Genomic DNA, 25,208 nt, shown 5'->3' with positions numbered 1-25,208 from the left:
TTGGCAAGGAGGAAGAGGTGATTCTGAAAGATGTGAATAAGAATCTTCCCAGCGATGAAAAGGAGGGTAATGATTTGTACTTCCCACACAGTGACTTGTCCCCTTTCTTGAAGATGGTCACAACTTTGGCATTCTTTAAGTCAGGTGAAACTTCCTTGTTAAACCATATTTTGATGAGAAGTTGGTGAAATTTTTATGCTAGTGCTGTTCCACCAGCTTTGAAGACCTCTGTGGGGATGCCATCTGGTCCTGGTGCCTTATTGTTCTTGGTCTGAGTGATGACACAGAAGACTTCTTTGAAGGGTGCAGGATCAGCAAGAAGTTCTATTACTGGGTGCTGAAGGATGCACTCAATGGTGGCAGCTGAGACCTCAGATTCACAACTGAGTAGAAATTTGAAGTGCTCCTTCCAGCGCTGCTTGATAGATACATTGACTGTGAGAAGGATGGAGCCATCCTGGGATCCCAAAGGGGGTTGGACCATTTTAACACGGCCTATGGATGGTTTTTATTGCTTGAAAGAAGCTTCTCATGTCGTGGTTGTCAGCAAAACTCCGTATCTCCAAGGCCTTCGCTTGCCACCCCTGGGTCTTGATGTCCTATAGCCTCTTCTGAACTACAGCTTTGAGCCAGGGGTAAGCCTCTCATTTTTGCTGGTTGGAGGTTTCATTTTGACAACTGCAGAATGCAGCTCTCTTCAGATGGATAAGTGCTAGGATTTTCTCATTGTTCCCATCAAACCAATCTTGGTGATGGTGAGTGGAGTATCCAATTGATTCAGTGCATGCCTTGTGAATAATTTTCTTAAGTTCCTCCCAATGTACCTGTATGTCCTTGATGTCATTGGGTAGGCCAGAGTCTCTCAGTAAGGTATTGCTGAAGAGCTTTGCATCTAGCTTAGTCTTAGAGTGCCTTGATCTTAAATCTCTTCTGCATACCTTTTGGTTGTTTACGGTGTTGTGGTGCAAGCTGCATGCCCATGATTAATCTGACTAAATGGTGGACCATTCAGCAGTCATCTGCACCTCTCAGGACTTGGGTGATATCGACATCAGTGTGATCACGGGTGCTGACAATAATATAGTCAAGAAGGTGCCAGTGATTGCAGTGTGGATGTTTCCAAGTGGTCTTATATTTGTCACTCTGTCTGAAGATTTCATAGACATTAGGGCTGGAAGGGATCTCAGAAGATCATCGAGTCCAGCCCCCTGCCCAAGGGGCAGGAAGTCAGCTGGGGTCATAGGATCCCAGCAAGATAAGCATCCAAATTTCTCTTGAAGGCATTCAATGTAGGTGCTTGAACCACCTCCAGTGGCAGGCTATTCCAGACCTTGGGGGCTCAGACAGTGAGGAAATTCTTCCTTATGTCCAGCCTGAAACGGTCTTGCAGAAGTTTATAACCATTCGGCCTTGTCATCCCTTGGGGCACTCTGGTGAACAATTGTTCCCCCAGATACTGGTGAACACCCCTGATAAACTTATAGGTGGCCATTAGCTCGCCCCTGAGCCTGCACTTTTCCAGGCTAAAGAGCCCCATAGCAATCAGCCTGTCGTCATAAGGTCCATTTTCCTGATCTCTGATCATGTGTGTGGCTCTTCTCTGGACTCTCTCAAGCTTCTCCACATCCTTTTTGAATTGTGGAGCCCAAAACTGGATGCAGTGGCAAGTGCACAAGATGGTATTCATGATGAGCAAGTCATGCTCTGCACATTTGCTGAGGAGGAAGATACCATTTGAGTTGACTTTTCCTACCCCGTCTTTCCCAATGGTGCCACTCCAGAGTTCAGTGTATGGTCCAACTCTTGTGTTGAAGTCACCTATGAGGATGAGCTTGTCTTCCTTGGCAGTGGCAGTCAGGACTGTGTCAAGAGCAGTATAGAACCATTCCTTGTTGACTTCTTCATTGCCAAGTGTGGGGGCATACACACTGATGACCGTAGCATACTGGTTGTTACTGAGTTTGAGGTGGAGAGTCATAAAGCATTTCTTAATGCCCACCGGGCATTCTGAAAGATGACTGGCAACCTTGTTCTTGATTGCAAAGTCAACCCCATGAATGCGCCTTTCCTCAGGTTACTTTTCTTTCCAAAAGAAGGTGTAGCCACCTCCTTCCTCTTTCAGCTGGCCTTCATCTGCCCAGCAGGTCTTGCTTAGGAAAGCAATATCAATGTCATATCTTGCAAGTTCTGTAGCTACTATGAGCATTCTTCTTTCAGGACACTCATTGTTCAGGGAAACCATGGGAGTGCGGACATGCCACGTGGCGAACTTCGGTACTTTATTTTGTTGGTTTTAGCCACAAGTAGAGTGATCCCGCTGGATGCATCAATCCGGCCACAGGGGTTTGAGACAGCCTATGTTTAGGGCACCTTTTCTAGACCCTTCCCCATTCAAGGTAAGCAGAGGGGATCCTAAAGAGGACTGCTCAATCACAGCCACAGCTGCTGAATTGTACAACTGTCTCAGGAAGTGCAAAATGACCATCACATGACAACCACGTACATGTAGATTTGTGACTAGGGACTCCCAGAAATGGCTGTTTGTGTCCCCACTGCAACTCATCTGTCATCACAGGACTTGGTTTGTAGGAGATGTTAACATCTGTGGCAGAGGCCTGCACATGATACTTTTTAACATGGGAAAGCCAGTGCACAAGTGACAACCACATAGGTTTGACAGGAGGGAGCCCTGAACCAAATGGCAAGGATATCCAAGACAACTGGAGACCTTCATCCCACTGCAGCCCTAACCCACCTTCACAGATGCAGAATACCATCAGGCAGAGGTGACCCAAGCAGGGTGCAGGGCCTAGGGCAAATCAGCCCATGCAGAGTCCCACCCCCACTCTGACCCTATGGGCCCTGAACCCAAAGAAGCTGCCACTGCAGCAACATCAGCAGCGGGGTTGGGGGGAGTAGCAAGTGGCTGGACATGGAGTCACTGCTCTGGCCGGCTCCGTGCCACCGCTGCTCCACCCCACCCTGCAGGGTCCCCCAAAGCGCAAGGCCCAGGGTGGTCACCCTGCTTCACGCCCCCTCCAGGGACAGCCCTGCCAGCAGGTCCTCAAAAACACCTGTTCTGCCATTGGGGTCTTCAGGAGTTTGGACCATGTTTAGTCTGGGGCTTCACCTCAAATTTATTCACCAGCAGAGACCCTACTAGGAGTACAAGACTCCATATGACATAGCTCCAAGGGTCATTGGAACACACAAGCCTCTCTACAACAATAAGGTTATGGTCCAAGTAGAGGATCATATACCTAATTCCCATTGTAAAGCTATTGCTTAGAGAGTGAATGTCATAATGAGATGTTTAAACAGCAGAATATCAGATAGCAATAAGGAGCATCATCTTTTCAAATGATGGATTTAATAAGACTATTACTAGCTACTGTACCTGAATCTGTTGTGCACACTTAAAAAAAATATGTTAAATGATTAAGAGGAGGTAAAGTGAGAAATTAAACTTTCAAACTATGTAGCTTATCCAAGACATGATATGGTCTATAAGTGTCTACAGAGAGAGAAGGTTCTGATAACAGGACTCTAACAGACAAAGACATAATGAAGTCTGGTGCTTGAAAGCTGAAGCTGGGCAAACTTTGACTATTTTTAAGAAGGTGCCCATTTTTTAGAAGGGGAGAAGGGATGAGCCAGATAACTTTAGGCCAGTCAGTCTTACCTCTATCCTTGGGAAAACACTGGAAAAAATCATTAAAGAGCGTATTTGTGAAGGCCCAGCAGGGGAAATGATGCTGAAAGGAAACTAGAATGGGTTCATCACAGGTAGATCCTACCTGACAAACATGGGTTTGTGGCGGGCAGATCGTGCCTGACCAACCTAGTCTCTTTCTATGACCAGGTTACGAAATGCCTGGACACAGGAGGAGGGGTGGATGTCGTATACTTAGACTTCAGGAAGGCCTTCGATACGGAATCCCACCCCATACTGGTGAACAAGTTAAGAGGCTGTGACATGGATGACTGCACAGTCCGGTGGGTGGCGAATTGGCTAGAGGGTCGCACCCAAAGAGTCGTGGTAGATGGGTCGGTCTCGACCTGGAAGGGTGTGGGCAGTGGGGTCCCGCAGGGTTCGGTCCTTGGACTGATACTCTTTAATGTCTTCATCAGCTACTTGGACAAGGGAGTCAAATGTACTCTGTCCAAGTTTGCAGATGACACAAAGCTATGGGGAGAAGTGGACACGCCGGAGGGCAGGGAACAGCTGCAGGCAGACCTGGATAGGTTGCACAAGTGGGCAGAAAACAACAGGATGCAGTTCAACAAGGAGAAATGCAAAGTGCTGCACCTAGGGAGGAAAAATGTCCAGCACACCTACAGCCTAGGGAATGACCTGCTGGGTGGCACAGAGGTGGAAAGGGATCTTGGAGTCCTAGTGGACTCCAAGATGAACATGAGCCGGCAGTGCGACGAAGCCATCAGAAAAGCCAATGGCACTTTATCGTGCATCAGCACATGCATGACGAATAGGTCCAGGGAGGTGATACTTCCCCTCTATCGGGCGCTGGTCAGACCGCAGTTAGAGTACTGCGTGCAATTCTGGGCGCCACACTTCAAGAAGGATGCGGATAACCTGGAGAGGGTACAGAGAAGGGCCACTCGTATGGTCAAGGGCCTGCAGACCAAGCCCTATGAGGAGAGACTAGAGAAACTGGACCTTTTCAGCCTCCGCAAGAGAAGGTTGAGAGGCGACCTTGTGGCTGCCTATAAGTTCATCACGGGGGCACAGAAGGGAATTGGTGAGTATTTATTCACCAAGGCGCCCCCGGGGGTTACAAGAAACAATGGCCACAAGCTAGCAGAGAGCAGATTTAGACTGGACATTAGGAAGAACTTCTTCACAGTCCGAGTGGCCAAGGTCTGGAACGGGCTCCCAAGGGAGGTGGTGCTCTCCCCTACCCTGGGGGTCTTCAAGAGGAGGTTAGACGAGTATCTAGCTGGGGTCATCTAGACCCAGCACTCTTTCCTGCTTATGCAGGGGGTCGGACTTGATGATCTATTGAGGTCCCTTCCGACCCTAACATCTATGAATCTATGAATCTATGAAACCTTATAGCTTTTTACGACCATGTCACACACTGCCTTGACATTGGAGCTGAGGCAGATATCATCAGCCGGACTGTAAGAAGGCCTTCGATACTGTTTTGCATCCTATTCTCATAGGGAAGCTAGCAGGCTGTAGAGTAGATGCTTACACGTCAGGTGGGTGGCAAACTGGCATAGGGATGGCACCCAAGAGTGGTGGTGGATGGGTTGTTTTCGAACTGGAAAGAGGTGGGCAGTGGTGTTCTGCAGGGGTCAGTCCTTGGACCGGTGTTATTTAATATCTTCATCAGCAATTTGGGAGAGGGTGTGGAGATCACCCTGTCCAAGTTCACAGATGACACCAAGTTATGAGACAAAGTTAACACACCAGAGGGCAGGGAGTGGATACAGGCTGATCTGGACAGGTTGAGTCAATGTGCAGAACAAAACAGGATGCAATTCAACAAAGACAAATGCAAGGTACGCCACCTAGGGAGAAGGAATCCCCAGCACACCTTTAGGTTGGGGGATGACCTCCTCAGCAGCTCAGTGGCTGAGAGGGATCTTGGAGTCATAGTTGACTCCAAGATGAACATGAGCTGACAGTGTAACGAAGCCATCAACAAAGCCAATCACACCTTATTGTACATTAGCAGATGCATGACCAATAGATAGAAGAAGGTGATGCTCACTCTCTATGCAGCATTGGTCAGGCAGCAGTTGGAGTACTGTGTCCAGTTCTGGGCATCACACTTCAAAAGGGATAAGGAAAATCTAGAGAAGGTCCAGAGGAGGGCCACTCACATGATTAGTGGCCTGCATACAAAACCCTATGAGGGGAGGTTGAGAGATCTGGATCTCTTCAGCTTTCACAAGAGACGTCTGAGGGGAGACCTTGTAGCAGCCTATAAGTTTATCAAGGGAGGACAACAGAGAGTTGGAGATACACTATTTACCAGGGCATCCCTAGGAGTAACTAGGAATAATGGGTACAAACTAGTGAAGAGTAGATTCAGGTTAGACATTAGGAAGAAATTTTTCACAGTAAGGGTGGCCAGAATCTGGAACGGGCTGCCAAGAGAGGTGGTACTATCACCTAATTTGGAGGTCTTCAGGAGGAGGCTTGATAGACAACTGGCTGGGGTCATCTGACCTTGGTCCTCTTTCCTGCCAGGGGCAGGGGGTTAGACAGGATGATCCTTTGGGGTCCCTTCCGACTCTACTATCTATGAATCTATGACTCTAGAAAGAAGTGAGTACTAAACAGTGAGGAAATTAAGCACTGGAACAAGAAAACTGCATTGCGCAGGGTAGACACCCTAAAATAGTTGTTCTTGTTGAATTTCATAGTTTCATAGTTTCATAGTTGGTAGGGTCGGAAGGGACATGAGCAGATCATGAAGTTTGACCCCCTGCCATGGCAGGAAAGAGTACTGGGGTCAAACGACCCCTGCAAGGTGTTCATCTAGCCTCCTCTTAAAGACCCCCAGGGTAGGAGCTAGCACCACTTCTCTTGGAAGTTGGTTCCAGATTCTAGCCACCCTGACCGTGAAGTAACGCCTCCTGATGTCTAGTCTGAATCTACCCTCTGCCAGCTTGTGACTGTTATTTCTAGTCACTCCTGGGAGTGCTTGGGGGAACAGGGACTCCCCCAGTGCCTGCTGGTCCCCTCTGACTAGTTTGTAAATGGCCACTAGATCCCCCCTCAGCCTTCTCTTGTGGAGGCTGAACAGGTTCAGGTCCCGTAGCCTCTCCTCATAGGGCCTGCCCTGCTGCCCCCTGATCACATGAGTGGCCCTCCTCTGGACCCACTCCATGCTATCCTCATCCCTCCTGAAGTGCAGTGCCCAGAACTGGATGCAGTACTCCAACTGCAGCCTGACCAATGTCGCATAGAGGGGGAGGATCACCTCCTTGAACCTGCTTGAGATGCATCTGTGGATGCATGACAAGGTACAATTTGCCTTCCTGACCGCGTCCCCACACTGTCGGCCCATGTTCATTTTGGCATCAATAATGACACCCAGATCCTTTTCTGCCTCTGCACTGACGAGAAGGGAGTTCCCCAGCCTGTAGGTCTGCTGCTGGTTCCTCCTTCCCAGGTGCAGCACCTTGCACTTGTCAGTGTTGAAACCCATCCTGTTCTCATCCGCCCACCCCTGTAACCTGTCCAGGTCCAATTGCAGCCTATTCCTCCTTTCTAGTGTGCCCACTTCTCCCCACATCTTAGTGTCATTTGCGAATTTGATATTGTGGGCTTAATATAGGAACCATTACAACAAAAAATGCTATCAGGGACTGTTTTTTGTTTTTGATTTTAATATCTGAGACTTTGTGATATCTTCCTTCCCTGACAAAAATTAGCTAGTCCTCTTGGAAAGGACGTGGAAACCTGTCTCTCCTAACTTCTTTTGTACTTCTGAAAAGCCTTGTTGGGTTTTGCATCTCTGCTTATGGGAGACAACCCAGACATTTCAGATTATTTATTCATTGGCAGTAGTGGTATTTATTGTGTTTACACAATAAATAGTAGTGGTATTTATAGCGTTACATGTATCATGATATAATATGATGATATCATAGGATCCAGAGTATAAAATTGGCACATTGCAACTTTGAAGTATGACTATAAATCACTTTGTCTCTTTCCTTCTTAGATGGAAAGTTGAGTTTAGGCCAAGGTATGTAAGAACTAGGCTGATCATGTGGTACTATCCCTTTACCAAAAAAAACCCAACCAAGCCCTTCCCCCTCAAAAAAACATCTGAAAGCACACCTTAATATTTTATGTACTTTCCTATTTGGTTTCTCTCTTTCATTGGTATTAAGGTCTTGAACCCACATTTTCAACGATATTTAGCTGTCTAACTTTCCCTTATTTAAGTGAGATTTAGGATTTGGTTCTGATTCAAAGCTCTCTGAAGGCAATGAAGAGATTCTCATTGACAACAAGGAAAGGCTTTTAAATCAGACATGAGTGAGAGTCAGCAATATTTTACGACTGGGCAGAAAGGGGCTTATTCTCCTATCTATTGCTTCATATACTGATATCAACAACATCATTCCTTCTGGTAACAAGGGCTTATTATCAGATATAGAGAGATAAATGAATAGTATATTATGTTTCTGGAATAATGCTGACCTTCATGGTGATGCGTATCTCAACAAAGCCTCCTAATAGTGGAATAATCTCTCAAAGGAAGTGTGAAAAGAACAAGTTTGGACATGTTTTATACTGAATTTGAAAAGTCAGAAGAGATAGTTATTTATTGTCTAAATGACAGAGATCAGAGCCATATTAGGCTAAGAGCAATGCAGACATATTCCCTGCCCCAAAGAGGTAACAGTCTACATGGTCAGGATAAGGTAGGGGAGAGGTAGAGGACCAAGAAAGGTATAGTATCTATTTTATAGAATCGGGTTTTACACAATATTTGTAATCTGATGAGTTAATATTCAGTAAGTCTTCTCTACCTCTAATCTCTAAGATCCTATAATTCAACAGAAAAGAGACTGATCCATCCCAAAGTGAAAAAGTATCAGTATTATAATTGTTGTTGGTCTTGTGAACAACATCAGACACGTAAAAGATGTGACATAGCTCACTCTATCAACTTGATGCAGGAATCACTCAGTGAAATTTTCTGATCTGTGCTCTGTAGGAAGGCAGATTATACTGGAGACTGGATTATCACTGCATTCCCTTCTGACCTTAAAGTGTCTGGGTACAAAAATACAATCAGAGAAAGGCCCAAATTACCATTTGCCTTTTCCACAGAAGGGTACCTACAAGAATATTCAACATGGCTACACAAATCAATTTTCTATATAAAACAGTCATCTTCTTGTCTCTCTATACCACGTTTGACCATTTTGTTAAATAGGCTTGTGCTCATTTATTGTCTTTGCAAGATCTTTCATTGTGCATGTGCCTTCGAGTACCAGGCATTGCAGCAGGTGTGGCATAGTCTGAGGCTCTGTGCCACAGTCACAGGTGTTTAAACTCCACTTCTCCATTGGAGTGTCTGACTCCAGGATGTAGGTGGCTGATCAAATAGTACCAGAGTTTTTCACATTAAAGTTGCAAAATAAGCTAAAATTAAGTCCAGGTCATCCTAATCAGGATGAAATTATAAGTGGCCAAATCCCCTGTCCAAATAAAAACAAAACTGCTTTTGGCAAAAATATATATACTTGGCCTAGGATTTTCAAATTAAGCTTAAGGGATTTAGGTACACAAATCCTATTAGGAGTCAGTGACTAGTGGGTGCCTAACTCCTTCTCATACCTTGAAAATTGTCATCTTAATTTTTTGTTTCACTTGCTCTTCATTTTCAGAGCCAGGCTGGTTTTATACCTCTTCCTTTGGAGCAACAGAGTGGCCCTGAGTATTAGCTCATTATTCAGAAGAGAAAGCATTGCCTAGTGATCAATCAATACCACTTCTTGCAACATCTACGTTCTCCTTGGAGGTCTTCCACTGAGGTAATAAACAGGCCCATCCTTGCTTAGTTCATGAGATTTGATAAGATCTTTGCTCAAGGTACTGTGGCTGCAGGCCAAAATTCAGTACCATTAAACCATTTTCTGCAGTATCACCTGTCTGGACTTGTCTTTATATAGAGAGTTAAGCAAAGCAATACACCCAGGTGCTAAAAAATGTATAAAAGATACTGATATTTGTCCAACACTCTCCCAAGCTCAGAAGCCCATCAATCTTCCTGGAAAGAAAGAACAGGGGCATGATTAAGAGAATGTGAAGCTCTATGAACTGATTCCTCTTCTGTTGCTGCCTCAGAAATTGAGCTTGTTGATGAAATGCTCCCCTATGTTCCCTCTAAACTACCAGTATTCCCACTGGTTCACTTTTTTCCCCACCCCAATCATCTGGAATGCAGGAGTCCGACACATACATTAATATAGATGATCAAAGAGAGAGGGAGAAAGAGGGCAGAAGTGACTAAGTTGGCAAAAGGTGGAATGCAAAAAAGCCAGCAGCAAGAACAAGGGAAGAGGCCCCAGAGAGTTTCATTTCCATCATTTCATTCCAACAGACACTCTGAAATACAGAATGTTTTCTGCCTCTGAAACTTAAAAAAAAAGAAAAAAAAAGAAAAGATAACTTACTGGCTGGCTACAATTTACAGTGACTGATCTAGGCTGTTTCCGGCGACTGAGAGATCCCATTGATGTCAGCACTGTGCCTTTTAGTTTACATCAGTTACCTCAGGACATGTCGTATTCTCCATGCAAATGAGACTCTGTGTACTGCCACAAGGATATGTCTTAATTGAACAGAACAGAGCTACCTTTCATGGTAAAAATAACCCATGTAAGACGCTAGCACTAAGGAAAGAATGTTTCCTGTTTTTAAGTAGCCAATATGTACAGCACGTGGTTTCTTGTGTTTATTCCCATCCAGGGAAATAGCTCTTACTCTTAAAGTATTTATTAAGGATGTCCTACCTACACATACACCAGGATGGGAAAGTGTTGACTGCGTGCCATATAGAAGACACCATGCAGTCGACATAAGACTGGATGTCCAGTACAGTTCATCGCAGTTGTGCAATTTTAGCCGCTTCCAATCCTCCACTGCAAGCCAAAGAGGACAAGAGTTCTGACGTGGCTGTGTTGAAATGACACTACAATGAATAGATGAGGACACTGACCTGTCCAAGATTTTCAGAGCCATGGGAAACTTGTCCTTTCCTTTATGGCACTCACAGCTCCTTGATGCTATAGAGGTCTCTTGTGCACCAATGCCTCAAAGAGCACCTTTCCATTTTACATTGTCTTCTCCCAATGACTACATCTTGCAAATATTGGCTGTGCTCCAGCAGAGGTGAGGCAAGCTCTGCTCCCTCCCACCAGAGGTTGATGACAAAAGGCAGAGTTCCACTGCATGGTAAGAGGCTACTGTTTAAGCCTGCAGAATGACCTCTCTGTTACTTACACACTGGAAACACAAGGAACAAGACTAGCTCCGTACAACAAACAAGGTTGGAAGTCTTTTTGCTTTCTCTCCACACCCTTGCACTGGTTACACACTAGTCTGAATGACTGGTGACTGAATGACTTTTTGCCTTAGACCTCAAAAAGTTCTTGAAAGAAACATAAAAGCAAGGAATTGCACAGAGATGAGATGCAGACACTAGGGAAGACAGGAGTGGGACTCTCTATGGAGAGGAAGGGTTCTTTAGGAATAAAAGAGACACTTAGCACCAACAAAGCCGGTTCTCCCTGTAATTTCCTGAACACACTTTCCTTTCATAGCCTGGACCAAGATTTTGGAATCACTGGAGCAGGAAAGAACCATTCCTATCTGCAAGTAATCTTTCAAAGTTTGCACGTAAAACCAAGTGCATGCTGGGACAAAACTTAGGTTGTTGTGGTCACAGCTATGAAAACTTGTGGCCAGGTAGGCAGTATTCAACAAGCTCTAATGCTGAATGACAGATTCGCAGACTCCTGTCCGGAGAAGCCTGCAAGGAAAATTTAACAGAGTGTATAGATTACCTTTAAATCATAGAGTTCCCATGTGATGAGTTGGCCAGGGCAGGTGTCCTGTTTCTATGAAGAAAAACAACTATCTCCTTTCATTCACAATGACCTTTATGTTAAATGGAAAGAACAAACAAGACAATAAAATCTTCAGAGGAGAGTGTGTGCATATGTGCGTCCCTTTCCAGAATTAGTACGCAATATTTGCCTGTTTCTGTAGAGGTCACTCTCCTTTGAAATTTAAAGCTGCATTCTCAGACAACAAAACTATATCTGCAGTAGTATAACTAGGGATGGGAAAGTAAGACACCAGCCCCAGGCCCAATTTAGAAGGAGCATCAGAATGGTAGGTAGCCCCCATGGAGCCTGTGCCACTGCAGCAGTAGCTTGGTTTGAAGGGATTTGCCTCTCCTCCCCCTCCTTCTCCTCCCTCTCCCAGAGAATGCCATCATTCCTAGTTTTTCTTCTGTTAAGTAGAAATATACTGCAGCATGATCTGTCCCAAGAATGTGTAAAGCTATATTTATTCAGCACCTACAAAGCCTGAACCCAAGGGCAGGGGAGTTAACCAGTTCATGCAGAGGCAAGAAGAGATGTTCAAGCCCTGAAGGGCTAGGCATATTCAAGTGTCCAGTTCATGCACATTTACATTCCTAACAGTAGGGTGTAATATAAATGAGGAAGATGGACAGACTGCTATGGATTGTAACTCAGCTACCAGCTGAAGTAGGCGTATACAGGAAGAAGAAGAGCTGCACCTGGATTCATCTGACTGCAATCTCCTTTACTTAGCCATGAATTGACACAAGATAATTATCAGCAGAAATGTCTATATGGTTCTATAATGCACTGAAAGGTTGGCCATACTAGGGAAGGGCATGCTTGGATTCACACGTAGAGAAATGTTCTGCGGCAGCAGCCATATTGGAATCTTTGCAAACTACAGGGCTCACAGTGTTAGTGGCTTCCAGTGAGCTGGGACATAAGCACCCAAAGTTGTTTCTATTTCCACACAAACAGGTCATTCCAGTCTCCGTTACTCACCTAGGATCTTAGTGTCCATAGCTTTGCAGATTGTGTTGTTAGTTGCTTCTGTATATATAGAAAGCATTGCAATGAGCATATCACACCCAGATGTAAATGAGAACATGAGCCACATGGCAAGAGATTACCAAGTTGGTGGTTTCTTTACTCCTACAAGAACTTCCATGTTCCAGTGTCGCTCTGTTGTTCTTCCTAGCTGATCAAGTCCCTTGCACTTCATCACTCCTTCAGAAGTAAATGGCCACTCTTGGAGCTGTGACCATCTTTTTGTTGTTTGTACAATACGGTGGGGTCCTGCTTGCTGTCTGTGGCTGACAGGTGCTACGTTAGCACGGACAACAATAACAACCCCATCCTTCTCTTGCATGACTGGACAAACAACCATTTGGAAATGATTAAGACATCAGAGCCTAGTTTTCTACATGTGGGGCACATCTACACATGCCTTTAAATGCAACTAAATTTAATGTGCATTAAGCTAATACATATTGAAAGATTTTTGGCAGGAGTCTAAAGGTGAAGGGATTTGGGACTAAAGTTAGTGCCAAGTCCCTGCAATCCTGCCATGTGCCTCTAGTGGCTGGGCAGACCTGGCATTAAAGTTAGTGCTAGTCATGTCTATGTGTGTGTTAATGCACTTTAATTAATCGTGCCTACATTTTTTAGCTGCATTTGTAGGTATCTAGTTTAGACTTGATTCACCTAATTTTACCATTTTTAATGTGCATTAAGGGTGTACACATGTAGACACGCGCTCATAATGCACATTAAATTAGGCTAATGCGCACTAACATGCCTTGTGTAAACATGCCTCATTGCCTAAAGTTCAGCTCATAAATTCCTGTTTAGGAATCCTATTAAGTATTTCACTTTCCCAAAGCTTAGAGTCCCTTGCAGTTATCTTGAATTTCAGAGAGAGCCTCAGGACACTCCAGATATTAGAGAATGAGGCTATTTGTAACTAATAAAGCTCCCAACCTTTAAAATCTTGCTCCAGGTACAGAGTATTATCTGTGGGGGGACACAGCCTGTGTATACTGGAAGGTGGGGGGCAGCCTCTGGTATATATGCCACAAGTGGCAGCCTTTGTCTATGGCACATGGCAGATCAGAGAGAGAACAGGCAGCACAGTGACAGACAGGGTAGAAAACTGAGCAGCTGATTGGGCAGGGAAAGGGAATCAGAGTGACACTTGGGGAGGGTGTGAGACTAATTTGTAGCATGCCTGCCAACAGTTTGGCCCCCACTGATCTGTACAAATCTTGCTTACGCATGAACAAACTATGATATATGTTAAGAAGGGGAATAAGACCTAAAAGAACAGAATAGAATGGAAGAAAGGAGATAAAATATAGGAGGAGAAAGAAAATGGGTGGGGGGATGGCAGTCCAAGAAAAGAAGGAAATGTGGTCTTCTGCATTATGCTGTGCGCCATGTCCAGGCTCCCTATTGCCCGTGCCTCTGCCCATGTTGGTTTAAGGCCTCAAGTGAAATCCAGTTTCCATGACTAGGCAGTTCCTTTCTGTTAAATCCAGGCAGTTTGGCTATTGGCTCCTCTTCTTTCCACCCTATTAGTGTTGTGAGTTAGCCTTTTGTGCTTTTTAGTAATATTCTGGATTGTGACCTGCTTCTCAGTTCTCAAAGCCTGTCACCAATCCCACCCAACAAGCACAGAGAGCCCCATAACTGGTTTGCAGTTCACCTAGATCAAATAAGAAGAACCCAAAACAGTTCAACACACCCAGGAGATTTGCTTCATGGAACCATAACAAAAATCCAATAAAAACATTAAGAGGGCAATAAACATTTATAACAGGGCAGCATTTTATTTCCCTATGGTCATCTACATGAGTGGCAGGTTTTTACTTGTCAACATAGCATTTCTGGCATTTATGTACAGGTAGCAATTCTGTTTCCTAACAATATGGATAGGTACCTATCAAATTTATGGTGGAAGTTGGCTGCACGGCAGCTCCTTTAATCTTGCTAACACTCCCCATGCACGCCTCCTTCCCTCCCCCTCCCCAACTCCCTCTTGATCTACAGGAAGGCAAAACCTGCTGTTTTAAATATGATGCCATTTTTGCCTCCTGGCTGGTCAGCAATGAGCAGCAGGGTCACCAGGGGCCCTCATCCAATGGGGGAGGGGTACATGGGGGAACCTGCAAGTTTAAAGGAGTTGTTACTTCCACCGTGAATTCGGTAGGTCCCTAAATTTGGACATGTTTGTGAGTGCACACACTATGTATGTAGAGTAGACTGCCCATGTGTAGTAGGCTATATAGTGGCTGCATACATGCCCAGTTAGATATGCATTGAGAAGAGATGCGCATACCAGTGTCCATGGCCCCAAAAGGTAGCAAACAGAAATACATGACTAGGGGGCCATTAGACTCCTATTTTATCTCCAATAGCTGAGTAGTTAATCCCCTAACTGGGAAGCCAGAGATCTGAATTCTAGGCCGTTTTTATCCAAATGGGGTTTAAGAACCAACATCTCTGACCTCTCATCACAGTGCTCTAAGCACCACACTACAGGTAGGACACTTTCTAGTGCCTTGTCCAGTCCTTCTTTGGAAGATTAGGCAATCAAGAGTGGTATGGAAATCTCTTCTATTAACCGCCAGATTGTCTACACTCCTTTATTTTATGGATTATCTTCCAAAGGGCTCTCTGAGCTACTGAAACCTGCCTTCTTGAAGGCTGTTGTCCTTATTCTGCTGCTCTTGAAATAGTGAACTCTGTCACATTACCCCTGCCAGGCCCCATCTCCTGCCTGTTCCCTCATCCCCCCCCCCCGAGCACCCTCTGAGCCCTGCCTGCCCCAGCTCCCAGCTCTTTCAAAAAAAAAAACCCCACTCACCGGTTGCTGCCAGATGGAGGAATGATTCCTGCTGCTCCCCACTGCCCCAAACCACATGGGGGCTCTGCCATGAGCCCCCCCCCCCCCCAATGGCTGCCCTGCCTGCCCCAGCTCCCAATTTAAAAAAAAAGCAAAGCCCCACACTCACTGGATGCTGCAGCAGCCTTGGGGCTTCTGGGGGCTTGTGGCAGAGCCCCCCACATAGCATGGAGCAGGGGGGACAGCGTGGATCACCCTCCCACCTGGCAGCAGCTGGTGAGTTGGAGCTTTTTTTTATAAAGAGCCAGGAGCTGGGGCTGGGAGAATGGGCAGGGGATGGGGACTTGTGACCGAGCCCCCCAAGCAGTGGGAGCCAGTGGGGGGCAGTGGGGATCACACCCCTCCTCCCCACCTGGCAGGGGCCAGTGAATACTGGGCTTTTTTTTTCAAAGGGCCAGGAGCTGGGGTCGGGCAGGGCAGCCATTGATGGGGCTGGGAGAGCAGGCAGGGGATGGGGCCGAATCAGAGATTCAGCCAGTTCGGCTGTGGTCAAATCTCTGAATTAGATTCGGCCAAATCAATTTGGAACAGTGATTTGAATCACCGTCCCCCGAATCATCTGAATCTGAAGTGAATACTAGCTGCTTTACACAGGCCTATTAAATGCTTTCACCCGCAGTACCCATGATAGAAAACAAAATCCTTAACTCCCTGCCTAAATGACTGGCAAGCTCAGCTAGCCAACAGTTTTGATCTACCAGAACCAGAGGCTGGCAACCTATGGCCCAGTGCCAGCTCCAGGTCATGGAGTGAGTGGATCCAGGCCAGAGCTGGGGAGCTTCACATTCATTATAGCTGGACAACTCAACAGTGCTGTGGCCAGGCAGCATGAAGAAGCATGGGTTGTGGGGACTGGGTCCTAGTACAAGCCCATCTCGAATTCGAGCTGGGTCAATCTGGCCTGCCAGCCAAAACCATTGCCAACCACTGTCTCACACCCTTGATCTCCCTAGCCATGTCTCTACTATATAAGGACTTCTTGTTTCCCCCCCTGACCCTAAATAAGAGAAGTGGTCAGTCAGGTATTGCTGCCCAATCAACCAGGTCCTCTGGAGGGGGTGCCTAGGCAGATCCTGTCTACCCACTGCTGTGTGGGTAACTTTAAGAGTATTATGTATAAATTGTTATGTTGGCCCAGGATTGCAGGAGGGACCAGCAGATCAGTAGGCTAAGAAGACTCTCTGAATAAACAAGCTTTATCATTCAAGAAGTTTAACTCCTCCGTCTTTTGAGAATAACACAACTGGTAACTGCAGCAGGGGTGGCAGACCTAGGTAATCTGCTGTTCTGAGGAGGCCAAAGTTCAATGGACAATAATTAGAGACAAGGCAGGGGGGTATCTGGACCCTGACATTAGCAAATCCAGTGATCCTGACCTGGTAGGGAGAGCATGTGAGTAAAAGCAGAGGATTTAGAGAAGCCCTGAGATGACAAAGGTTGGGGAGCTTTTGATACTAAAATTAGTCTTTCCTCACTAGTTTCTCTGGGCCCAACTAAGATGTCTGCAAAACCACCCACCTTGGACATTTCATCTTATCAAGGTCTCTGTGTTACTAAAATTAAAAAAGCAAGTGCAAGGGAAATAAGAGGGAAACAATCCCACATACTGTTTATGCTTGAGAAGCACAGCCTGAAACTCACCTTATCCCCAAACCAGCGATCATCTGCAAAGTGTTCCATCAGCGATAGGCAACTATCAATAAACATGCACTGCAGACAGTACTGTTGCTCTTTCCTAGAAATAGCTCATGATCCCAACTCAAAAGCCAAGGCTTATACTGAAGCAAGGGTAGGGCAGGGATGACTGAGATTGTTTTCAAAATGTTTAGGCATAAATAGCTGCTGCTGTTTTGCCAAAGTTACTAGAAGTAGATTGCAGAGGCATAGGTTGTAGCCATGCTGGTCTAAGGACATAACTAGAAGTAGATTGATAATTCGAGGAAAAAAATGGCTGAACTGCACCAGTATGTGTGAAGACAGAAGGGCAAGATGAACCTATGGTCTGACCCAATAAATGACAGTTTCTGTGTTCTTATTATGAGGCAGTAGCAGTGACAGTAATCAAAACCAGGAGTCCTGGGCCAGTTGCTTTCTTATACTTTCTTATACCTTCTACTGCAGCCATAAAGCAAAATTCATAAACTGCCCTAATATTGCATGTAAATTAGTTATAAATTTTCTGTTAAGTTTTGGAAGCTCTAACTAGGATTTGATAAGATTTTGGTTTATCAGACTCCAAATATAAGTGACATTTTGTGATATGGAGTGGGTTCTGTTTTGGGAACTGGTTGTAGAGTCATTAGGTATATAGGGTGTTTGTGTATGTGCTCCAGGAGTGGGGGGGGGGGGGGCATGCTTTAATTAGAGTGGCTCCAAGAGTTTCTGACTGTGCAGTATCCCAATCCTACTGTGCAGTACCATCGCATGGCACGATGCATGATGTGACACTATTGCCCAGTAGCATCACAAAAAGGGCGTTTGTCAGTGCCACTGCACATTAACTTGGGCTACTGCACAGTCATTTAGGACTTGTTTATAGGAGTACAGAGTCTTATGTAGGTGAATATGCTGTTCACTATGGCAGTGTGTGGATCCTGCAAGGGACAGTGAACTGGGTATGACCAGTTTTTTACACTGTTCCTCTCTCACTTACAGCCTCCAGCATTTAAAATCTGATTCAGATGCTGTATCCCTAACTCAATAGCCTCCTTGGGCAAATCAAACATGGAAAATGGAGTGCCTATAAAGAGCCAAGCTTTACCCAGGTCATATGAATAAAGTGTTTGAGGCACAAATGTATAAACCAAGATCCTGTCTGGATTGGATTTAGGCTTGACAGCATTTTTTCATTATCGAATGGCATATTCACTTATGCAAAAAATGTTATTTTTCTTGAGAAAATTTGCAAATTATTACGAAAGCAGGGGAACATCCATATTTTCATAAGGGCAAAAGTCACCCCTGTGCAGAGACTCCACCCGAAGTAATGGCTTAAGAGGCTGCAAATAAACTATGGAACACCAACACATACAGGTAGACTCCAGCAAACAAGAACTTTCTGAAAGACATACTTATTCTACCACAACCTGCAGTTCCTGTGTTATACTTGAGGTCAGACTGGGTGACTTCAACTCTTTCTGGATTTGAAACCTATGAAATATAAGAAAGTCCTATGCTTAATTCTTATTTAACTCAAGGAATTAAATATGGTGTAGACCTCATGGCTGGTTTCTGTACAGGAGTGAACTGCATCTATTTGTGAACTGGCTGAACAGACAATTCTTGACACGCAGAATATTTATTTTGAAATGTTCAAAGGAAGGAAAGAGAAACTTAGTCCAGTGCCTGCAGTTCCATGAAACCCAGACTCTGACATATAATAGAGCAGTTGATAAGAATTTCTTATTTTATTGCATGACATTCATTAACTCTGAATAACTATAAACAGTTTACAAAGCATCATTCAGAGATTGCTGTCATTGTTTCATATTTATCTTTCTGTGTCACCATAAAAATGTGTTGTGCTATAAAATAAACAGCTACATAGAGAATCACAACATAACAGGACTGTGCAGGTGGTTATTACAGGAGAATATTTCCAGCATCCCAACATGACAAGCTGTGCTATTGTGAGGTATGTAGCGCAACATAAGGGCAGATGCAGGTACTGAACCTGCATACCGTACCTTTTCCCATGACAACTCCCACTGACTTGCCCCACTCTAGCCTGGCTGCTCAGGGGCTGGGATCAGCCATTTATTGAAGTGCCAGTAAATGGACCTGATCATTATTATATGCTCTTTACTTGCACTGAGTATATGCTGAAGGAGAGATCACAGCAGTTGAGTGTCTTGCCAGGGAATGCAGTTGGAGCTCATGAAAATCTGGAATTTCTTCCTGAAAATGTTGGCATTTATTGAAGAAACAGCTCATCTAAGCAAGGGCAGATCCAGAGCAAGTGCTGTTGTGCAGTTGCACCCCGCTTTCAGACCACACTGCGGGAGCAACAGCCAAGGACTTTTTAAGTCCCTGAATCAGGTAATGATGGCAGCAGGCAGGTCCCTCCTCCCTGCATGGTCCCTCCAGATGTTCTTACCAGCCCAGGACAGTGAACCGACCTGCTGCCACCATTGCTACTACTCTCCCCAGCTGCCCCTGGATCTCCATGCAGCAATCTGGAGCTCCCCTTACCCCTGGGGTAGATGATGACAACAGCAACAGCGGATGAGGAAGGGGGGAAAAGGGATGGGAGTGGAGGAGAGAAGAGGCCCCACTGGGCATGGAGGGGAAGGAAAAGGGGCAGGGGTGGAGATGACCTGATTCAGGGACTTTCAAAAGTCCTTGGTTGCTGCTCTCACAGCATGGTCTGCCCATCCCGGTGGGGGAAGGGGAAGCTGGGAATTGGGGATGGGTGAAGCCACCTCTGCCACGCCAGTCACTGTTCCAGCCCCCAACTTTACAAAATCCTGGATCCACCCACACATCTAAATCTACTATGGAAAATTTCAGTTTTTCAGGAAAAATCAAGAAACTGAACTATTTCGGTCTAAATCCAACATATTTCCATTTGGAAATGCTGCTGTATAATACCTTGTGGGATATGTACTTAACATGCTTATCTTCCTATTCTTCTCTTTAGGTCAGGCTCCCTAGGAGGTCTACATCTCCCATGAGGCACCTTGGTCTCCCTTCTTGGAGAGCCTTTGGCCAGAATGTATCACAAGCCATCTGCCAGAAAGAGGAGAAGGTGAGGTCTACCACACAGAAAAAAAAAGAGACATGGAAACCAAACCACAATTTTGAGGCACCACAGCAATGATTCAAATAGAAATAATTAGTCTTAAATAAACTATCTTTAAAACATTCTGTCTTTTTTGCTGAAGAAGCAGTGTTTCCACAGAAAGTAGATACTTCTTATGAAAACAGAATAGTCAAAAACTCAAATTTTTGTTAGAAAAAAGTTTCAACCAAAATTTTTCAACCAGGCTGAAAGAAAATGCCATGCTATTAAATATTGTATTGGATAACATATAACTTAATAAAACAGTTCAAACTGCAATGCTAGACCCTGGCTCTCCTGCTTCCTAGATTAGTGCCTTAACCATCAGTTCTCAGGCTAATACAGGGGTATCAAACTCATTTTGACCCCATAGGCTGGATTTAGACTGCAAGGCTCCTTGTGGGCCAGATTTAGGCCGTGGGGCTCCTTGGGGTCCAGTGACCCACTTCCAGACCTGGCCCATAGGGCTTCTCACCACAGCTGCCAGATCATCTGTATGGGTACCAGCATCCAGAGAGTTATTGCTGGCACAGCTCATCCCCTGTCACTGCAGCTGACCTGCTTAAACAGCTGTTCAAGCAGCAGCAACGGTATAAAATCTGCTGCTAGCACCAGCGCCGAGAATGTTTCACTGCTAAGCAGCTGTGGCAAGAAGTCTCATGGGCTGAATGAACCACTCCATTTGCCATTTTTTTTACACCCCTGGGCTAATACATGAGTATGCCACCATTTTCTTTCAGCATTTAATACCTTGTTGTCATGGGGTTTTGCCTGACTACAATTTCAGAACTTGCACGGAAAAGTGCTGCAAACCTTCCTGCCCAGAGCACGCTCTGCTGAGTATGTTCAGTAGCCATGTGGACACTTGCATATCCACACTGCATATAAACTAGATTGCAAACTGCGTGTAAGTGCCAAAACCAGTAGTTACCCAGCTGCATAACTGCCATTTGGTCATGTAAAGTGAAATAGGATTCTGTCCTTTGTGTTTCTACTCTTTCATTGACCTATGATAGATCTCCCTGGACTTTTTCCCAGGCTTCTATGGTCTTGATTGACGTCAGTTCAATGTGCACCAGCAACCAAAAAAGCCAGTAAAATGTTGGGCATCATACAGAAGGAAACAGAACACAAAACAGAGAACATCTTCCCATTATCCAAATCTGTGGGGCATCCACATTTTGAATATTGTGATCTAGTCTCCATATCTCTTAAAGGGTACAGTAGAATTAGAAAAGGTACAGAGAAGGGCAAAAAAAATGATCAGAGATATGGAGCAATTGTCATACCAGAAAAGACTAAAGAGGGTAGGACTCTTCATTTTGGAAAGGAGAGGGCTGAGGGGGGATATGATAGAGGTCTATAAAATCATGAAGGGTGTGCACCATGTGAACAGGGAATTGTTGTGCACCAGGTCCCAGAACACTAGAAATAGGAAGCACCCACTGAAATTAGTAGGAGACAAGTTTAAAACTAATAAGGAAAAATACTTTTTTTTATGAAATACATAATTAACTTGTGGAAATCATTGTCACAGGAGGGAGTGGAGGCAGAGAGCATAGCCAGGTTAAAATATGGACTAGATAAATTCACAAATGATCAATCTATTAATAATAGCTGGTAAATGGAACAATTGCAGATGTGTCCTCTGGGAGGGTAATGGATAGGAGTAAGGTCACTCTAGATCACTGGTTCTCAATTTTTTTTTCATGGACCACTTGAAAATTGCTGAGGGTCTTAGCGGACCACTTAACCTCCATCATCAGAAAAAATAAATCAAGTGCAGGATCAAGTACAGATATTCTCGATTGTTTTGCAACCTTTCTGCAGACCACCTGAATGGAGCATGCAGACCAGTGGTGATCCGCAGACCACAGTTTGAGAACCTCTGCTCTAGATTTATCTGGTTCAAGTGTTCACTTCTGCCACTTGCAGAGCAGGATACTGCACTAGATGGACCATTCACCTGATCCTGCATGGCACTTCTTATATTCTAATGTAGGTCATTTTGTGCCACCTACAGATGTTGCTACCTCACTGTTCATTTCCTTTTCTAGCCAAATGCATGCCTATCAATATAGGAAGACTAAAAAGTGAAATTAGGTGCTTGACTAGCATTAAAAAGCCTGCTATTTTTATTGTATGTATTGTTTAAGTGTATTTCCCCCAGGAGTTGGAAGGACAAAAACAAATGAACCATTCTGTGGAGTTTTCACGTAGTATAAACAGCCATACACAAGACATGCCAAAGCAAGCATTGTGCTATGGGAGGGCAGAGTCAGTACATTCATGGATGGGTGCCCTGCTACTGTTTGCTTGAGCCATCTATCACAATTGTTTGCACTGCAAACCCTTAGAGCTTCTAGTCTCCTGACATTACTTTGGCAGGGCAGTGTGGAAGCATGGCAGATTGCATGTGCCATTTACTGTGGGACTTATACTGAGTATCAAGCAGTGTAACTAAATAACAAGCACTCTAAACCCATTTCCTAAACTGTTATCCACCACCACCAACTTCCAGTGTCATTTTTTTCTTCTCTGCAGTGCAAATTTGGAATATTATACATGTTACATGATTGTTCTGTCTTACAGCAGATTTTGTTATCAATCCTCAAGCCCATAACAGAGAAAGGAAAACTAGGATTCTCTCACTGGACATTTAGTTCCCATCCTACCTTTCCTGAAAGGAATTTTAGACAAGGGAGATGGGCACGTTGCGTTTGGAAGGGTTTGGAGCAGGCACCAGGAATGTAATGAGTGAACACATGGCTTGAATGCTAAGTGCAGGTGCAACGTATCTTAAAAGTCTCAAAAGTAATTCTCTCAAAGGACAGTCAGTTTAGTTTGACTCATATGGGATCCTTTCCTGCTATTACCCAGCATTCAGTACATGAAACACGTTGGCAGCACTCAGTCTACTGAGACCATAGCAAGGAAGACGTATGAAAAGCAAAGAGGTAGCATGGAAGGACATATACCACCAGGAATGCTGGATTTGCAGAGAAAAGCCTTTGCATGAACAGAGAAACCATGGAAGCAAGAACTGAGGTGGGTCACAAGTTTAACCATGCAGGATAAGGATGAGAAAATGAAAGGAAAACTTGTTTACTATCTCTTTGGTAAATAAAAGGACACAAGGTAGTGAGATACTGCTTCTAGGAATAATGACTGAATTACTGGAAGAGCTGATAAAAGGGTTGGATGTACACGATACAGAGATAATGCTCTTTTATAGGAAATCAAGAACCAAAATTGAAAATAGATATATTGACGGATAAATATCACTTAGATGCATGGGTACATCTAGGATTTTGAAAAGAAGGGTGCAGGTAGCGTGGTGCTTTATTGCATAACACAATTCTTATTGTCTCCAATTAAAAAGCAGCTAGAAGTTTTACTAATATGCTAAGTGCCTTGGGCTATATTATTCAGTTTTATGGTTCAAACAAAACCAAAATATAACTGCACTGTTGGCAGGGGCAGGGGGAGGCAGGGAATGACTGCTGTTTCCAGAGTGGAGCAGACACCTAGTGCCAGAGGGATTCAGCTTTTACTCTCAGGACTGACTGCAGGCAGAAAAGGTCCCCACACAAGACCCCCAGATGCTCCATCATGAACTCAAGTGATCCTCGCTGCTCTTTATTCATTGTCCCTGCCATCTCAAATGTGCCCTGGCTCCACTCTGTCCCCCATTATTTCACGTCCCCATGCTCAGTCTAGCTCCATTGTGCACCAAACCCATGAGACCCCACTGTCCCCCTCATGCCCCTCCGAGTCCAACCCTGCCCCCTCACTGCCCCCGTGAATCCACCACATCCTGCACAAACTTGTTCCTATCCATGTCTCAGCCCCCTGACCCCACGGCATCCCCTGCACACCCCTGTCCCTCACTGCAGCCCCTCACAGCCCCCTCGCCCATAGTCTCTCTTGCTCCCACCCCCCAAACCCAACTCTTCAACCTCACAACCCACCCCACCTAGCCCCAAGCCCCATCTGCCCCTCACACCTCCCTGCCCCCATGCTACCCCAGCACGTCCTCACCCTTCCCCCTCAGCCCCTTTCTCATGCAAAGCCACTTGGTGCCTCTGATCTCCCTCCCAGCCCCTCATAGCTCTCTCAAGCTCCTTCTCCTCAAACCCCCTCCCAAACAGTTCCCTGCCCTTCCCTCACAGCCCCTGACCCTGGCTCTCACTGCCCCCCATTGCTTCCCCCCTTCTCACAGTTTGCCCATAGCTGGGGTCCACTTCCCTCTACCATAACCACACAGAAACAACCAGTTAGGGTCAGGGAGGACTCCCTTTAGTCACTGTTAGTGCCCCTACCTGAGGAAAACCACCCTCTTCACCCACGCCTGCCCTCGGTGCACCACTGGTTCAGGCTCCCACAGCCTCCATCAGCTGCTGCAATGGAAGTCAAGGCAGCAACTTATCTCTTTGCCTCCCTCTGCAACTCCCTTCTGCCTCTGACTGCTTTATCACTGCACAGTTCAGGCTGTCTTCAACCCTACTCCTCTCCTCTTTGTCTCTGGTTTGTTATGGGCTCAAATCCCCTAGGAACAAAGCGACCCCATCCAGGCAGCACACCTTCATTGGACACACTGGGGGATGAGCAGAGAAACATCCCCAAGAGTAGCTAACAGACAAGATACTTGTAGAAGAAAGCGTAACTTGATTAGACAAGGTTCTTTGGGTAAACCCGATATCTTTTATTAGACCAACTCAAATAGTTGGAAAAGTTCTCCTGAGCAAGCTTTTGGGCACAAACATCCTTTGTCAGGTGAGGAAGGGTCTGCAGATAGTCAGGGCTTTTCCTGGATGGAGTGGTAAGCAGCCAGAGGCCAGCACTAAATATATACCACAGATGAGCCTATGAACTTCACTTCATCAATCTACCAGATACAAAAAAAATCACAGACTAAATATAGACATTAGA

Source organism: Alligator mississippiensis, chromosome 6 (assembly GCF_030867095.1).
Source record: "Alligator mississippiensis isolate rAllMis1 chromosome 6, rAllMis1, whole genome shotgun sequence".
Taxonomy (NCBI): domain Eukaryota; kingdom Metazoa; phylum Chordata; order Crocodylia; family Alligatoridae; genus Alligator; species Alligator mississippiensis.
The sequence above is the reverse complement of the archived record's forward strand: the minus strand, read 5'-3'. Positions refer to the sequence as shown.